General features: G+C 44.0%; 1 long non-coding RNA gene across 1 annotated transcript in view; it reads right to left on the bottom strand.

Moving 5' to 3' along the window:
- Window positions 1-14,617, bottom strand: part of LOC122452193 — a 28,348-nt gene extending 13,731 nt beyond the window's left edge. Inside the window, exon 1 of the long non-coding RNA XR_006272621.1 lies at window positions 14,367-14,617. This is a non-coding gene — a long non-coding RNA (uncharacterized LOC122452193). The remainder of the gene's footprint in view (window positions 1-14,366) is intronic.
- Window positions 14,618-17,612: the final 2,995 nt, after the last annotated feature.

Here is a 17,612-nt window from a genome sequence, read left to right as displayed (position 1 = left end):
TATTTCAGCAAGGCTCCCTGTTACTTTTTGGAAACCAAGGGAAACCCCTCCCCATCATGAAGCCCCTTGCCCAGCACCATTTCCAGTAGCTGCAATGAGCACTTGGTGACCCCATCCTCTGCGGGTCTGTTTCCTGGAGGGATATCCCCCAGGTTGTCTTTCTGTCCTCCCCTCACCAGGCCTCTCTGTGGGTCCTGGCGTCCTTGCCGCAGGGACAGCATCACGTTCAGAGTCCCCAGCCCACCCCGGGGAAGGGCCGCTGATTAGATCGTGGGCTCTTCCCACCCACACTCCAATCTGAGGCCGGAGGCACTGTCAGACGGCCCCTCCGTCCTCGTCAGCTCTCCCCGCTGTGTTACCGTGCAGACAGAGGAAAATGACAGTTTTCATCATTTCCTGCTAAACGATTCCGTGCTGATTCAGCCAGTTTCAACACCACGGCGGTGCAATGACGAAAAGGAGGGGAAAGACCCAGAATAGACGAGCAAGTGCTTATCAACCGTTTTGAGGTATGGTTGCTGGTGGGCCCGTTCTTTCCCTTCACTCAGGAAAGCCTTTGGCACCCTTTTCAAGGACAGATGGCTGCATGGGAGAGGAGCCCCCTCAGAACCATCCCTTCGCTTACCTGACTGATCTCCCCATCAAAGACTCTTTTTTGGAAAGACACCATTATTTCTCATGCCCCAGCAATGGGAATGCTTGGCATAAAAACCAGTCGGCAGAGCAGAAATAGAGTGTTCCAGAACAGAACCGAGCCATGACCTCGGGTAAGTCATTTCCCATGTCTGTATCTCAAGTCCTGTCTACAGAGCAAAGATCAATCTTCAAATGGGTGATACACTTGGCAAAGCTATGAAGCATTGGAAGAAAGCAAACTGCATGGAGTTTTCTCTCTTCAGATCCCCCACTTACTTGTACTATAGGATCTCCCCACATAAGAGCCAGAGGGCAGGGTGGCCAAACAGGGGTTGTTTTGCCTGAAAGACTCCGGAGAGAGTCATGCTCTGGGGAGGACTTTGTCTTGCGTCTTCTTTCTGCCTGAGGGCAACAATGGAGACATCCCCACGCTTCTGCCTCTAGCACTTTACCACTTCTGAAGACCTCTTGCCGCCCTGGGACACCTCCAGCTACAGCCCAAGCTCCCTTTCCTGCTTTATTGAGTCAAACTCAGCCTTCAAGGAATAATCCCCACTTCTTTAATCCCTTCCAGGTCACACCAATTCACCTCAAAATGCATATGTTCCTTCTCTGTTCTCCCCACTTTAACTTTTAATTTAATAGAACTAATTAGGCTGAGTAGCAGAGCCACCAGGGTGATGGTTTGCTCTGTTCTAAGATCCCAGGTAGAGAGTGATCCCATGGTGGGACTTCCCTTTCTTCCCTCCATATTGTGAAAGGCGTGGTTCTCTTTGCACGGGATCTTCTCTTTTTCTTTCCTCCTCCCTGTCCTTACGTAATTCCCATGGGCAGTATAGGTCAGTCTTACAATCACTCCCTCCACGCTGTCTGCCCTCACATTATCAGACCATCTGCCGAGGGCACCCGCCCCAGCTGCTGCCCTTCGTCTTCATCACGGGCACCCCTGTAACTCCTGCTCACTTCCTGTCTGCTCCACTGGGAGCAGATCCCTGGGAGCAGGGTTCACCCCTGGGTGTTGACCCCACATGTCCCCAGGACCAAGCACTTTGCCTCGCACAGTGTAGGGACTGCATAAAGAGATGCTGAATGAATGAATCATGGTGGCAAAGAAGAGGTATTTTGGCACTGACTTGGAACTGGCAGGACCTCAGATGGCACCCGGAGAGGGCCTCCACCGAAGCCTGGCATTCCTCTGCAGCGTTCCTGACCCAGACACAACCGGTTCCAGTAAGACCGGGAGCAGGTGTCCAGACACCACTTCTTCACAAGCCCACTGATGCTCCACTGTGGCGGTTCTGCTAGCAAGTTCTTCCTCATCCAAACCGGCTCCTCCGCACACTGACCGTTCCCTTCCTGCCCGCAGGGGAGGGTACAGATGTTCTATGACAAGCACTGAGGGTGTGTCCAACGCTGATGGCAGTCGTCTCCCTTGGCATTTCTTGATTTCTTTCTGAAGTTGTCAGTTGAGCCTCACCACCTTCTGCCTCCACTCCACCGCCTGGCGTCAGATCTCCATCATTCGGATGGAGTCTTCCTTAGGACCATCTGACTTTCACTCCCTGATTCTCCTCCAGGCATTACCTTTCGCACCTCCATTGACTCCATCCTCCCTGCTCCATACCCAGACTCAAGTCCTTAATGTTTTGGTAGAGCCCTCTGGATGCTCTCTTCTCTGAAAGGTGAGCTGGGATGTTAAAGTGAGAGCGTTTTCTCTTAGGAAATGTAGACATTGGTCCCAGTGTGGAGCGACATGCCCTCCATGAAGGACAAACCATGCCCTCACAATCATCTCCTTTCCCGCCAACACCTGCGAGTGTCTCTTTTCTCCAACAACCTCGGTCCTTCTGCTGTTTTTCGTATGGCATGATTTCCAAAGCTTCCACAGCTCCAGCCATCCTTCCCGGGATGATTATTAACAGGGACCTCCCTGAAAAATCACAAACCTGACCCCAGCCAGATCCACCTGAGTCCATAGAGTAACATATAGGTCCCAGGTTTTCATTTATACACACAGAACACTAAGAAGGGTCCCTATCACTATCAGATAATTATTCTTTCTCACAGTGGAATATGTTATGTGCAGCAAGGCAGAAGTTGCCCTGGGGAAGGACTAGGATATATACAATCTGCTCTCCATTTAAAAAATGAAAAAGAAAATGGGGAAAAAAAATCCACAACTTCTCCCTTTCTGTGCTGTTAAGATAAACATCCTTTCCCCCAGTTCCACAGCTCAAGCTGATGGTGAATACTTTTCTCCCTACAGAAATCACTTCTGAAAAGCAGACATTTAACATTTCCAATCTGTCTCTGAAGCTGAGATTAAATTACATTCTGTTTTGAAGGAATCGAAAACACACTTGTTAATATAATAAATGCCTTCCGATGGTTCTAGAATTTGTCTTTGTTAGGCACATAATTCAAGAATTATCTATTATGGTAAAAAAAAATTGAGCCATCTGGGTCTGTGCTAATATCTGTGAGCAATAAGTCTTCGATTTCCTGCATACTTCATTACTGGCGATACACAGAGAGCAATCATTCCAAAATCAGGGCTTGTTTTCTGTTGTCGGACTATTGTTCATCAGGATTTATGAAGCAACAAAAAGGCATTTTCTTGATTTTCATAAGTTAAGCTAACAGTCCGGTGATGACAACCCCATTAAAACTCAGCAAGTTAGATGTTTAAACCATGCAGTTTTATACCATATCTATCATTTTTACAAAGCGGCTTTCTTTCCTCCAACTTTCCATAGAATCTTTTATCAATAGAAAAGACAGGGAAAAAATGCTTATTTACCATATATTTGTTAAGCCATATACATTTGCAATGTATCTTACCTGACAATGTGGAAAGGATATAAAGCGTTAGCAAACTGACCAATTTTGATGATGTAGAGAAGAGAGATGGTAGGCAAATAGCGTTCTCTCCGAATGAACTCTGCCACTGTGCTTTTTAATGTGCTTCGCCCTGGGGATGGAAACAGGGAAGAGCCACCTCACCGGTAGCTGGGGCCAGTCGCACAGTGCCCTCTGGGAACAGCATGCTGGCCCACCCCAGAGTTACTGGGTCTACACTCCACAGATGCACAACCTGCACACTGTCTGTTGTGAGTCTTCTTGTGACTCAGGATGCTGGAAGACTTCAGTGCCAGTTGAGACTTTGGGAATTAACGCAGGAAAGGAGTCTCTGACTGGCAAGAAAAAGAGATATCTTGGCTTTAATGCCTTGCATTTAGGAAGTTCCCATTGGCGATGGAGGGATTCCTGTTAGGTCCTGAGAGCATTAGTTTATTCTCCGTGACTCAGTTCTTCCTCAGAGCTGCCTGTTGGATTTACAGCTAAAGAGTTAACCAGGCAAATGGGACCTAATGAAACTTAAAAGCTTTTGCACTACAAAGGAAACTATAAGCAAGGTGAAAAGACAGCCCTCAGATTGGGAGAAAATAATAGCAAATGAAGCAACAGACAAAGGATTAATCTCAAAAATATACAAGCAACTCCTGCAGCTCAATTCCAGAAAAATAAATGACCCAATCAAAAAATGGGCCAAAGAACTAAACAGACATTTCTCCAAAGAAGACATACAGATGGCTAACAAACACATGAAAAGATGCTCAACATCACTCATTATTAGAGAAATGCAAATCAAAACCACAATGAGGTACCATTACACGCCAGTCAGGATGGCTGCTATCCAAAAGTCTACAAGCAATAAATGCTGGAGAGGGTGTGGAGAAAAGGGAACCCTCTTACACTGTTGGTGGGAATGCAAACTAGTACAGCCACTATGGAAAACAGTGTGGAGATTTCTTAAAAAACTGGAAATAGAACTGCCATATGACCCAGCAATCCCACTTCTGGGCATACACACTGAGGAAACCAGATCTGAAAGAGACACGTGCACCCCAATGTTCATCGCAGCACTGTTTATAATAGCCAGGACATGGAAGCAACCTAGATGCCCATCAGCAGATGAATGGATAAGGAAGCTGTGGTACATATACACCATGGAATTTTACTCAGCCGTCAAAAAGAATTCATTTGAACCAGTCCTAATGAGATGGATGAAACTGGAGCCCCTTATACAGAGTGAAGTAAGCCAGAAAGATAAAGAACATTACAGCATACTAACACATATATATGGAATTTAGAAAGATGGTAACGATAACCCTATATGCAAAACAGAAAAAGAGACACAGAAAATACAGAACAGACTTTTGAACTCTGTGGGAGAAGGTGAGGGTGGGATGTTTCAAAAGAACAGCATGTATACTATCTATGGTGAAACAGATCACCAGCCCAGGTGGGATGCATGAGACAAGTGCTCCGGCCTGGTGCACTGGGAAGACCCAGAGGAATTGGGTGGAGAGGGAGGTGGGAGGGGGGATAGGGATTGGGAATACATGTAAATCCATGGCTGATTCATATCAATGTATGATAAAACCCACTGGAAAAAAAAAATTAAAAAAAAAAATAAAAGCATGTGCATATCAAAAAAAAAAAAAGAGTTAACCAGGGCAGAAAGTTTTTGTTTGTTTGTTTGTTTGTTTTAAAAGAAGGAAGCTCTTGCCATCTAAGAGTCAAAGAGAAGGCTCTCAGGTCAGTTTCATCTTAAATCAGCCTACGGCTTGCTGGTAGCCATGACCTTAGTAGCTGGGGCCTAAGAGACACTCGTGGGTGACACTGAAAGCAGAGAAGGAGTTTGAAGACATTTCATTCTGAGAAGAGGCGAGCTTCCCAAGTGGGGTGAGTTCATTGTGAACTTGGATAGGGACAGAGAGATGGATCGAGTCCCCAAGAGCCCCTCAAAGTCTTCTCTCTAGGCCTCTTCCATTATCTTGCTGTTCTAGAAGCATGGCTGGAAAGGGCGAGGAAAACAGGGGCTCCCATTTTTTTGTGCCTATTGTATTCTACACACTGTACTAGACATGTTTATATATGTGATCTGTGGTTTTCAAAGATGCCCGATCTGCTGTTTTTCCCAAACATAGCCTCCCATGAACCCAGAGCTACAATTTCCAGCTGTGATGGGGAGACATGAAAAAAACCGTGTGCCCAATTGTGCTTCATGATCTGCCCTCAGGAGGTGACTGATGTGGAGCCGGCAAAAGCACAATCACTTTGATAGATGGCTGGCTCCTCCAGGCTCTGTTTTTAAGAAACTCAAAGTCTTCCTGTGGGATTGCCTAAGATTCCAGGAAGCCTGGGCTTTGTTCCTTTCTGCCATCGTTGCGGCTGAGGTCAGATGCCATCTTCTGTGTTACAAACTCCCTTTCCTGAAATGAAAACCAGTAGAAACAGCTCCCAAACCCAGTCAGCATGGACCGGTTGGTAGCTGAATTCCCTTCCACCCATCTTTGCTTCTTGTTTGTTCTCTCGCCTTGTGAGTTAATGCCATAAACTTTATTCCCAGTCGTTCTATCATTACCCTTTATTGGGCTTCTCTTGGGATACCCAGTAGAATAATGGAACACAGACTCTATTTTTTATTTTTTTTATGAAACTGCCCTGTAATAAAATAATTTTTAAAATGATAGATTAGATCTTAAAGTATACGAACAGCTTATGTTATCGCTTGCCTGAGAGGCTTCACCCCTCCTGTATGGTTCTGACTCTGTTTCTGATTAAATAAAAAAAAAAATGCTGTTGTGAGCATTTGGCTTCTGATTTTCCATAATTCTTATTTGTAAGCACTTTTGTGCTGGTTCCTCCTTATAATTTACTAAGTGCTTTGCTCTTTGAGAGCACTTAGCAGAAAGAGGTGCAGGGAAATTACATCTGGCAATTATGCCGGTAAATTTAACTCCAGGGTTTAGGCTGTGCAGGTCATCCTTTGCTTTAGGTTTCCTGTCCTTGTCCTTGGCAACAGGTTGCCCGAGGGCTGCTCCTGACCATGTTGAAAGAGGCATGAGGCAATTTCATTGCCTGCTGTTAAGCTGTCATTTAGGGTTCTGATGGCCCTGGGAATGCATGAGTGGGACTCATTCAAGAGCCAGAACAAAGATAGTCCTGCCAAGGCAAAACTCAAGAAGCCTACATTCCAAGAAGTCTTGTGGTCTTAGTTTCTCGGGGCGCCAACTAACGCAGCCCTCAAAAAAAGAATATGGCCAATTTTTTTTTCCTCTGCCTTAGAGAAGATGCCAATAGTCTTGTCTATGATCTGCTCCTCTCACTTGCCTAAGTGTTTCGTATGCCTTCTGCATAGAACAACCATCGAATGTATCTCCAAACTCAGGTACTTCTGAGGGTGTAAGAAGGACCTTGATAGTCACATAAGAAAAATGGATGTTATCAAAGATTCCTGGGTGAACTGGGTTGAGTGGCCACCACCTCCCAAGATCCCCACTCCTCGGGTTAACAAGAAATGGGGATATAAAATAAGACTGGAGAATGAGTGGTTTGAGTCATCAGCTCTGAGTCTGCTTCCCCATGCTGCCTTTTCCAAAATGCTGGTGGTTTCAACCTTTTTCCTGCCAGGGAGAGAGAAGACACTTGATATCAATGTGTACTTAGTCTTCTGAGGAGTTGGTATGGTGAAGCATCAAAGCATGTGAGCTCTGAAGCCAGACTGTCTGGGTTTAAATCATAGCTCCCCACTTACTAATTGGGTGACCTTGGGAAAGTTACTTACTTTTTTGTGCTTCAGTTACTGAGTAAATGATTAAGAGAGAACTCAGGAAGATTATAGAAATGGAAACACATCTACCTGGAAACAAGAGGCAAGAGGAAAGGAGGTGGCTGCTTAACAGGTGTTACCATTTTTTTTTAATGCCCACCAACATCAAACCCTACGTGATAACTTTTACCTTAATAACAACTCTGCAAGGTATATATTCTTATCACCCTTATAAGCCTCAAAACCGTGTTACATCTGTTTGACAGATGTAAACATGGAAGCTTGAAGACATCACGTATCTTACCCAAGGTCATATAGCTAGCAAGAGTTAGAATCCCAAGCAACCTATCCAGGCTCTAAAGTCTGCATTTCTTCTACAATACATCTCTCACCTGGAGTATGCATGTTTACAACAAGGGTATTCTGCTTCATTGAGACCCCTGGTCAAGCTTAACTCACCACTGCCTCAAGAAGTTTACCCCAGATTGAAAGCCCCTCTTGCCAAAGCATTTCTCCTGCCTCAAGACTTTAATGGTATCGCTGTGTGCCCCAGGATGAGTTACTTCATCTCTCTTTGCTTCTGTTTCCTCATCTATAAAATGAGGCTTATATCCACACCCGCCTCCTGGGAGTTTTGTGAGCATTCAGTGAATGAACACATGCAAAGCCCTCAGAATGCTGCCTGACACTGCAAAGCACAAAATGATTTGCTGTTGGGATCATGCTCGGGGAACATCAGAGAGTAGAGAGACAGTAGCCTCCTCATTAGGTTGGAAGGAATGTGGAAAACTTCAGAATTCCTCTGCCAAACAAGAAAGAGGTAAAGAGGTAAATGGGACAAAGAAAAAGATCCTCCTTTCTGCCTCTGTAAAGAACCTTCTCAAGGTTCTGGCTCATACGTCATCCTTTCTTTCAGTTTCACAGTAGCAAGGAATTGGTCTACATTCAGCCTCTTTGAAACCCAGGTCCGTGGTTTCTGCCCTTGCCTGATGACTCTGTCCTGCTCCCTCATTGCCTGCTCGTTAGCAACGTTAACTGGCCTGAGAAACTCATAACCTCGCTGACTGCTCTGTGTCTCTGGGAACGGCGAGCCAGAGCAGAGTCCAACTTGAGAGGCGCACGCACCTGAAGCAAGGTTCTTCATCTAGAAAATGAGGAGGTTGGACTCACTCAGTGATCTCCAAGGCCAGCTCTGACACTCTATGGGTCTGTGATTCAAAGGCGCCCCTGGATTACCAGGGCTGAGCCGGTTGCATTTCTCATGCATAATAGACTAGAGGGAAGCAATTGGTGGGAATTAAAGTCTCAAGTCCCAAGCACTGCCGTTTGTCCTTGACGCTCACTGGGAAGCCGAAGGTCATACTTTGCCAGAGTCTTAAATATCAGTCTCATCCATAAACTTCTTTCAGGCTGCTGGGAGAGTCAAAGGCTCTTATTCCAGAAGAGAGCAAGGTGGGGAAAGGACAGAGGAAATGGAATATTTTAATACCAGCCAGCAGCTTCTAGAATCAAATGGCCTTTTTCAGCTTTCTTTCGCAACTGTGCTGTTTGATCTCCCTGCCATTGGGTTGGAAATTGTAAAAATATTTAACTTGCAAAACTCCACAGTGGATGTGGTTTTTCCATCCACCATTTAAAATCCTGGAATTCTATGATAACCAGAGACCGTGGGCTGAATCCTCAAGGGCAATAAAGTCCTAGAAACAGGGATGAAGGTCACAGGCATTGTCCTGTCCAGCCTATGAAGTGTGAACTTGAGAATGAGCTGGGAGAGTGGAGAGGGAACACAGAAGGAAGGCTTGTATGCAGATTCTGTAGGGTCAAGCAATGGTTTCCTAAATGTCACGTTCAGCATGGAACTGGGTCAAAAGAGAGAATGGTTGTTCCTAGTCCCCGGAGACCTAATTCAATTCCACCTGTTGTCGGGATTCCACTTCCCCTCAAGCACATTGTGTCTCTACTGCATTACGATGGCATATTCTACAGTCTAATGAGACCTCTGCCATGGGGTGCTCCTGCCAGGGAACCGCTTATATTCTGTCTATCCCAAGTGTCTCTCTGATTCACATCCTATCCCTTGGCTCTACTGAAGTCCCTTGTTCACAAGGTTCACTGATGATTTCCGGAGATCAGTGCTCCAGACACACTTATGAGAAAGAGTATAATAGGTTGATAAGCACTGAAACCCACAGCCAGTCATCCCGGGTGAGAACCCCGCTTCTATCACACGTTGACAAATTACTTAATGTTTTTGACTCAGTCTCTCCTCCATAAAATGGGGAATAGTTTACCTCAGCAGGTTGTGGAAAGGACTGTAGTATATGGATATTTATATATGTATCACCTATTTTTTTCCTCATTCTCATCAAATGAGAGCTAGATATTTTATGTCAGAGACTCCTGGGAAGGCTTTTAAAGCTCTGAAAATCCTCCTTCACCCCTTGAGGGCTTTGTCCCTCCAGCATCTGAAGTTTAATTCCAGATTTTACTGCTGCAAAAGGGAAGAGGTTACTTGTCTAATGACGATCGGCGATTATCTCACTCTCTGGGAGAGATCAAACCCTGTCCTGGTGTGAAAGGAGGAGAAAAGGAAATAAGAAGGTGCTAAGTGCTGTGAAGCAAGAGATGCAGAGGCACGGTGCAGGAAGAGGAGAAAGGGGCCAAGACGGAGTTGCTCAGAGGCCTGAGAGCGGCTTTCCTCAACGGCGCAGATTCGCTTCTCTGGTGTCGCTAACTGTGCCCCCACCCCTCTGTCGTCAGAAACCCCCACGCCTCTCCCTGCCCTTCTCCTCTCCACCCCCCACCAGCTCCAGCTCCAGACCGTCCTGACCCCCAAGAGGCCCCTTCAGAGCTGAGGGAGAGGAGGTGGGATGAGGCAGGATTTCAGGTCATCTATGCCCACCATCTCCAGCACTGGCTCTGCTGTGATGACCAGATTTTCAGAAATAAGCCTGGGACACACTTCAAACCAGGGCTCAGAATGACACCCATGCTGCATCCTCCCAGCTTGGTGCAGAGTGGCAGGGTGGATGGAAGATGCCAGGGGAAGCGTGTAAGGAAGGGGGCTCCCAGGCCCAGTGGAAAAGGGGCCCATGCCCCTCCCCTCACGCGGAGATGCGATTCCTGCTTTTGGCAGCTCCAAGGCATTAAGAGTTCTGTCGATGGCACATTTTATTTTTCTTAATCAGTTTTATTGGGGTATAGTTGTTTTACGACGTTGTGTCTGTCTCCACTATTACAGCAAAGTGAACCAGCCCCGTACACACCTATCCCCCGTCCCTCCTGGACTTCTTCCCGTCCACGTCACCACAGAGCATTAAGTAGAGTTCCCTGGGCTATGCAGGAGGTTCTCATCCATGGTCTACTTTATGCAGAGAATCAACACTGTACTTTACACATAGAACCAAATCTGTGTACTTTACACGTGGGATCAGATGTGTCCATCTCAACCTCCCTAGTCATGCCCCCGCTTCCCCCTTGGTGTCTATACAGCTGTTCTCTCCATCTGTGTCACGACTTCTGCTTTGCAGATAGGATCACCTACACCATTTTTCTAGATTACACATGTCTGTGTTAATATATGACATTTGCTTTTCTCTTTCTGACTTAACTTTCACTCCGTATGGCACTCTCTAGGTCCCTCCAGTACGATTCACAATAGCCAGGACATGGAAGCAACCTAAATGTTCGTCAGCAGAGGAGTGGGTAAAGAAGATGTGCAACATGTATTCAATGGGATATTAAAAAGGAACAAAATCGGGGCATTTGTAGAGATATGGCACATTTCACCAACTAGGAATTAGTTCAGAGGCCTGGGTGGGCAGGCCTCAAAGCCCCGATTTTTCATGCCCTTTGTTAGGTTCCTTCTTCTCCTCCTCTAGCTTATATTTCTTTTCTCCACTTCCAGAAGAAAAAGGCCCTGGGTTGCACAAGGAAGTTGAATTTTGGGAGGGGATATATCTTTACAAAAGTAATGGGGTAAAAAATGAAATAGTCAGTTTGTAGGAAAATAGAAAATAGCAAAAAAAGCAAGACATGCCCATAATAGCCTAACCCAACAAGTTCCCTGCTCAGAGGTAGTCTTGTTGAACAGCCTTGTGAATATTCTTTCAGAAGCTCTGTAGGTACATGTAAGCACTTGAGAATAAATACAACAAAGTTTTATGGATAAAGTAAATGTATGTATGTTATGCTTATGACTCTGTGACTCCATATTCTGCTCAGTGATAGATCATGGATACATTTGTTTCCTAGGGTTGTTGTAACAAAGTATTAAAAAGTGGGTGGATGATACACCTTAAACTTATACTTAACTTATTAAAAAAAAAAAAACCTAAACTTATAAAAGTGAAAGTGAAGTCACTCAGTCCTATCTGACTCTTTGCAACCCCATGGATTACGGTAGCCTGCCCTGCCAGGCTCCTCCATCCATGGGATTCTCCAGGCAAGAATAATGGAGTAGGCTGCCATTTCCTTTTGCAAACTCATAGAGTGCTGTAGGTCAATTACATATTTATGAAACAAGAAGAAAATGAATTAAAAATAAACAAAATTTTATTTGAAAAAAAAATAAAATAAAAATAACTTTACTGAATATTCTGGGAATTTTTACTAAATACACTGCAAATGTAAGGGAGAAGAATGTATCCCTTGACTCCAATTCACCATTGGTCAAGAGAGGCCCCATGAATATCCCCTGTAATTCCAGGTTGGGCCTATATGTGTGCAAAACACATTCTTATCTACATTCTGCATGATGCTCCCCAGCAAAAAGGAACAGACAAGTGGTAAGGACCAAAGACAAGAGCTGTCTGATCTCACCTGCATGAGGCTGGTCAACTTACAATGCACGCAGCCAGTTTTTACAGAAAACCCTTGAACAGTACCATCTCATAGTGCTTTCCACAATGAGAGAAATTGTCTATATCTGTACAGTCCAGTGTGGGAGTCTCTAATCCTTATATGACTCTGGACTGTTAAAATGTGGCTTATGCAACTCAGGAACTGAACTGTTAATATTTGGTTAACTTCAATCAATTTAAATTTAAATATACAGAGCCACATATGGCTTGTGGCTACTTACAGGATGGCATCGGACTGGAATAAAATGTGGATGAAGAAGATTCTGAAATGGTGCGTAAGTGGTGCCAGCATGTCTTTTATCATGTACCAAGCACCATAAAAATTTAGAATTTTTCTATGATATACTAAGATCCTTACATATGTTATGCCATTTAACTCTCATGCCAACACTATGTCATAGACATTGCTATTCATGTTTTATAGCTGAAGTGACTAAAACTTAGAAAATGACTAAAGCTAAGTAACTTTCCTGTATTTCCATAGCTAATAATTGTCTGGGGCCAGAATTTAAAGCCAGGCAGTATAATTCCACAGGGTGCACTTTTAATCATTATACTATAAGATCCCTTTTGCTCCAAATTCCCATATATATATCAGTCTGTATCTGGATTTTATTTTTCCTATTATGCACCCATACCACACCTTTTATTTACTGCAGCTCTAGAGTGTGTTTTGACCCCTGGTAGCTTTTTAACACTCTATCATGAAACATTTTAAAACATGTTGGTCATAGCTAACTACCTTCTTTATGTGACCCAGAAGTAATTAGAGAGGCAAAGGATGACTAACATGCTTTGCAAGTGAAAGTGTTAGTTGCTCAGCTGTGTCTGACTCTGTGACCCCATGGACATGCCAGGGTTCTCTGTCCAAGGAATTCTCCAGGCAAGAATACTGGAGTGGGTTTCCATTCCCTTCTCCAGGGGATCTTCCTGACCCAGGGATTGAAGCCAGCTATCGTACATTGCAGGGAGATGCTTTAACATCTGAGTCACCAGGGAAGCCCAGGATACTTTGCTTTGGGCTTTAAGTAAAATCAAAAAGTCCACTGAAAATAGTTTTTTGTTATCCAACATGTTAAGAAATCCATAAGCAGGTATTTCCAGAATTAGCTAATAAAGTTGCTCAAAGACTTAAGTTTTCAAGTTCAGTTATCTTTTATTTTCCAGATTATTGGCATTTTCTCTAAAGCGTGTCTGTCCATGGTCCAAGATGAGTATAATACTTTATTTTGTTTTATTTTTAATTGGAGGATGATTGCTTTACATATACACAATGGAATATAACTCAGCCATGAAAAGAAACACATTTGAATCAGTTCTAATAAGATGGATGCACCTAGAGCCTATTTCACTGAGTGAAGTAAGTCAGAATGAGCAAGAAAAATATACTATAATACCACTTATATGCGGAACCTAGGAAGATGCAGTAGAAATAGAGTCACAGATGCAGAAAACACACTTACAAGGGGAGAGAGGGGGGCAGGATGTTTTGGGAGACTGGGATTGGCATATATACCCTGGTGTGTGTGAACTAGGTAACTAATGAGAACCTCTGTGCAGCACAGAGGATGCTAGTCCATGCACATGTGACCTAAAGGGGAAGGGCCTCTAGAAAAGCGTGTGTGTATGTGTATGTATAACTGACTCGCCTGGCTGTTCAGCAGAAGCTAACACAACCGTGTAAAGCAACTATACGCCTATTAAAAAAACACTCAGAGAAACAGAAACACCCAGTATGCACCACCTGTAGTTACTGTTAACAATCAGGCCTTGTACCTTTCCATCCTTTTGTAGTGCATACTTATAGATGCTTTTTTAAATGAAAAAGTATTATACCTTACATTTTCGTAGCCTCCTTTTTTAAAAAAATTTAAAGCTAGATAAGGGGCATTTCCACTATCAATAAATAGTTTATAGCTTGATTTTTTTAAGTCTAATATTATTTTTAAAAAGTATACTTAACCTAATCAATTCCTTATGGCTCAACATGTAGTCTTCTGATTAATATTTTAATATTTTAGAGATACATCTTTATGGATTCCCAAAGGTAGGAAAATGCAGTCAAAGATATGCACCTTATTAAGGTTGTTAGTACAGTTTGCCAAACCGCCCTCCAGAAAGCTTATATCAATTTACACAGCCCTTAGCTGTGTATGAGCTCCCCTCACCCCCCACTGCCTTACCCGCACTAGGGGTTATCATTCATCGTAATCTCAGCCAAGGGCAGCTTTTGTAAAAGCCAAGCTTACCTTTGTGACTGCATTTTATTCGTAACCCTTTGCAGCTCCCATGAATTCCTGCTTCGGCCAAGGTTGTGAGAGGGGTTTCTGGCCTCACTCGCTGCGCTGACATTGATTCAACTAACGGTTTTGTCAAAAAGACAAAGCTAATGGATGTGATCGCTGGGGAGACCTGCTAGCAACCAACCAGGTAGAGGGTTTGGGGGAAACAGCCCTTTCTCCAAAGTGCCTCGGACATTCTGGAGTGAGGCAATCCCTACTTTAATTGCCGTCACCTTCCTCTCCTGCAGGTTATTTCCCTGCTGGCCTCAGATTTCCCCAGGTAAGGGCTCATTTGCATTTCCTTATGCAGTTCGTGCTAGTGGACACACAAAGGTGAATCTGAGAGCAAATTTAACAAACTGGCAGGAGAATCTATTCCGGACTCTTCTGGAGTAGCCTGGTAGAGTAGGGCATTTTATTTGCTGATAAATCTTGTGCAAACAACAGGGTGCTATATTTCTTTCCATGCAAGCTTTAATAACCCAACCCAGTCATAATGAATTCTGGGGCAGAATGAATGTAAAAGAGTAATGGTGATTAGGTAATTATCAAGTACAGAGAGTATTTAACCTTCCCAGTGACAGGACTGCCTAAGACTAGCTGATATCGTGTATGCACTCTGGAAATAATTAATAATTTTAAAATTATCCAATCTCTACTATTAATCAAGAAATAAGGATCCAGGAGCAGCGTCAATCAAGCTGAGTTTTTTCTCCATTTAACGTCAACCAATGTGCTGCTTCTTTCTGGTATCTGAATGTGTTGGCCTTTCTGATTTTTATTTTAGGCTGGCCGGACTTAAGCTGTTGCAAGTCTCTCAGAATATCTCAACAAGCTGAGACACATCACCCTCTAAAATTATCCACCCCAAGCAAAATGCCAGGGAATAACCTTTGACCTCTGCCTTTTTTAATTGCAGCTCAAGCCATTTTTAAGCCACAGGCTGTGACAGCCCCATGTTCTGCTCCCCTTCACCCATTCTCCACCCCACCCCCACCCCTTTTGGGCGGTCTACTCCAAAGAGATTGTGTATGTGTGTGTATGTGTGTGTGTGTTGTATAATGTATGATAGTCTAGGGGGGAAAAAAAAAGTGTGCCTTCTCCCTAACATACAATTTAATTCCACAATAAAGGCAGCTATACTTAGATGGGTCTTATGAGCCCAAATATACATGAATGCCTGTGTGCACCCACAAATACACACACATGCAAATATTACCTGGTAAGTAGAACAATTTATTATGCTAAGTAACAGCACATGTAATACAGGAAGATTCAGAGTAGAATAAACTAGAAGGGATTATAAATCTCTCCAAATCCCTTACAGAGAAGACAATAGAGACTTTAAGAAAAGCATTGACTCTTTCAAGATCATACAACTAACAACAAAAAAAGAAAAATAATTAAAATACAACTTCCTGACTCCTGATCCTAGAACTCTTTTCCTAAATGGAACTGAGTCTAAGGCCAGGATATTTAAATAATGCAGGGAATCTAAGTACCAAAACATTTGTTTCTGTACATGTTGCTTCTTCCTCCTAGCATGCCCATCAGGCTTGGCTTTCGTCCTTGGACAACTGACTCCTTCAGATGCGGATCAAGGAGTACCTCCTCCAGGAGACCTTCCCTGCTGAAGCATTCAGGGTCAAGGCCCTTTCTGCGAGCCCACACAGTCATCTGTGTTTAATCTTAAGATAGCATTTTTTCAGAGGGTAGCCAGGGTTGGACTTCTGACCTTTTACATCTCCTGTGATTCTAAGATAAAGAGGTTGCATGTTGTTCCCTGTTGCACCCTCAGCCACCAGCCTTGTGCAGAGTGCTCAAAGAGTTATCACCAAATAATGCAGAATCTTCCAGATTTGGGAAGCCATGACAAGGTCAAGGGGACACATCTGCAGAAGAGCTCAGGCCAGATGACTGGTCAACAATCTGGGACAAGTAGACACATAAGAAAGTGAATGGAAGTCTCTGCCAAGAGGTGTTCCTGGCAGACAAGCCCAGCACAGGCTCGGACAGCCTTGCTCCTTCGTGGAGCAGAGATGGTCGTCAGAGAGAAGCCCACGATGAGCCAAGGGGCGACAGAAAGGGACTTCACTTGTATTGCAAAACAGATAGAGGGCGGGAGGCCGCAGGGACCCCGGAAAGCAGCCCAGAATGGACAGCAGCCTGGATGTCCCCTTGGGATCTGCAGCTTGCTGCTCTGAAGGGGACAATTTTGGGGAGAGGTACGCGGTCTGAATGTCTGCCTGTTGAGTACACGGACTATTATTGCAGATACGGGCTACATGTCTGGCAATGTAGGTGGAGGCTAGGGTGTTGAGAGTCTATGACATACACACAGTCCCTCTGGGCTGGACTCTCTGGAAACACAGAGCATTGCATGGGCTTTTCTCATGCACCCCTCTCTTCCTCATTGGGCTAGGCTTGGGTCATTAGGCCTGGATCCTGGAGTGCCTTTATTCGTTGCAAGCGTTTGCTGAGAGCTGTTGGTTCCAGGCACTGGGCTGGGCACTCGATTCTATAGCTCAGTGTTTCCTAGTCTTCTGTGATCATGAGGATCACAATCATTTTTTTTTTTAATTACAGATTCCTGGACAACCCTTCTATATCTACTGACTTAAACTCTAGGGGAGGGGCTTCAGAATAGGTATTTTTTTTCAAGTAACCCAAGGAATACATACCACCCATCATTATTGGGAGACACTGATTGAGATGATGATGGGCTGGCCAAAAAGTTCATTTGGGTTTTACCACACCGTTGCAGAAAAAACCAAATGAACTTTTTGGCCAACCCGATAATAGTGATAATAACTAAAATAAAACAAATAAATGATAATGACTTTTGCCACCAATGAGTACACAGTTAGATGAGAAAAGGCATTCTTTTTAAAATTTTCTAAAATCATTTATTTTTAATTTGGAGGATTAAGATTAGAATGTTGTGTTAGTTTCTGCCAAACATCAACATGAATCAGCCATAGGTATACATATGTCCTCTCCATCTTAAACCCACTTCTCACCTCCCACCCAATCCCACCCCTCTAGGTAGTCACAGAGCACCAGATTTGAGCTCCCTGCGTCATATAGCAAGTTCCCACTGGTTATCTATTCACATATGGTAATATAGATGAACAACGTTCTTTAAAATAAGCATTCCTAACTCAAGAGACAGTCATCACTTTCTAAGAACACACATGAAAAAAAATAGAGTTC

This window comes from Cervus canadensis, chromosome 13 (genome assembly GCF_019320065.1).
Source record: "Cervus canadensis isolate Bull #8, Minnesota chromosome 13, ASM1932006v1, whole genome shotgun sequence".
In the NCBI taxonomy this organism is placed as follows: domain Eukaryota; kingdom Metazoa; phylum Chordata; class Mammalia; order Artiodactyla; family Cervidae; genus Cervus; species Cervus canadensis.
Note: the sequence above shows the minus strand (reverse complement) of the source record. Positions and strands in the feature narration are given on the sequence as shown.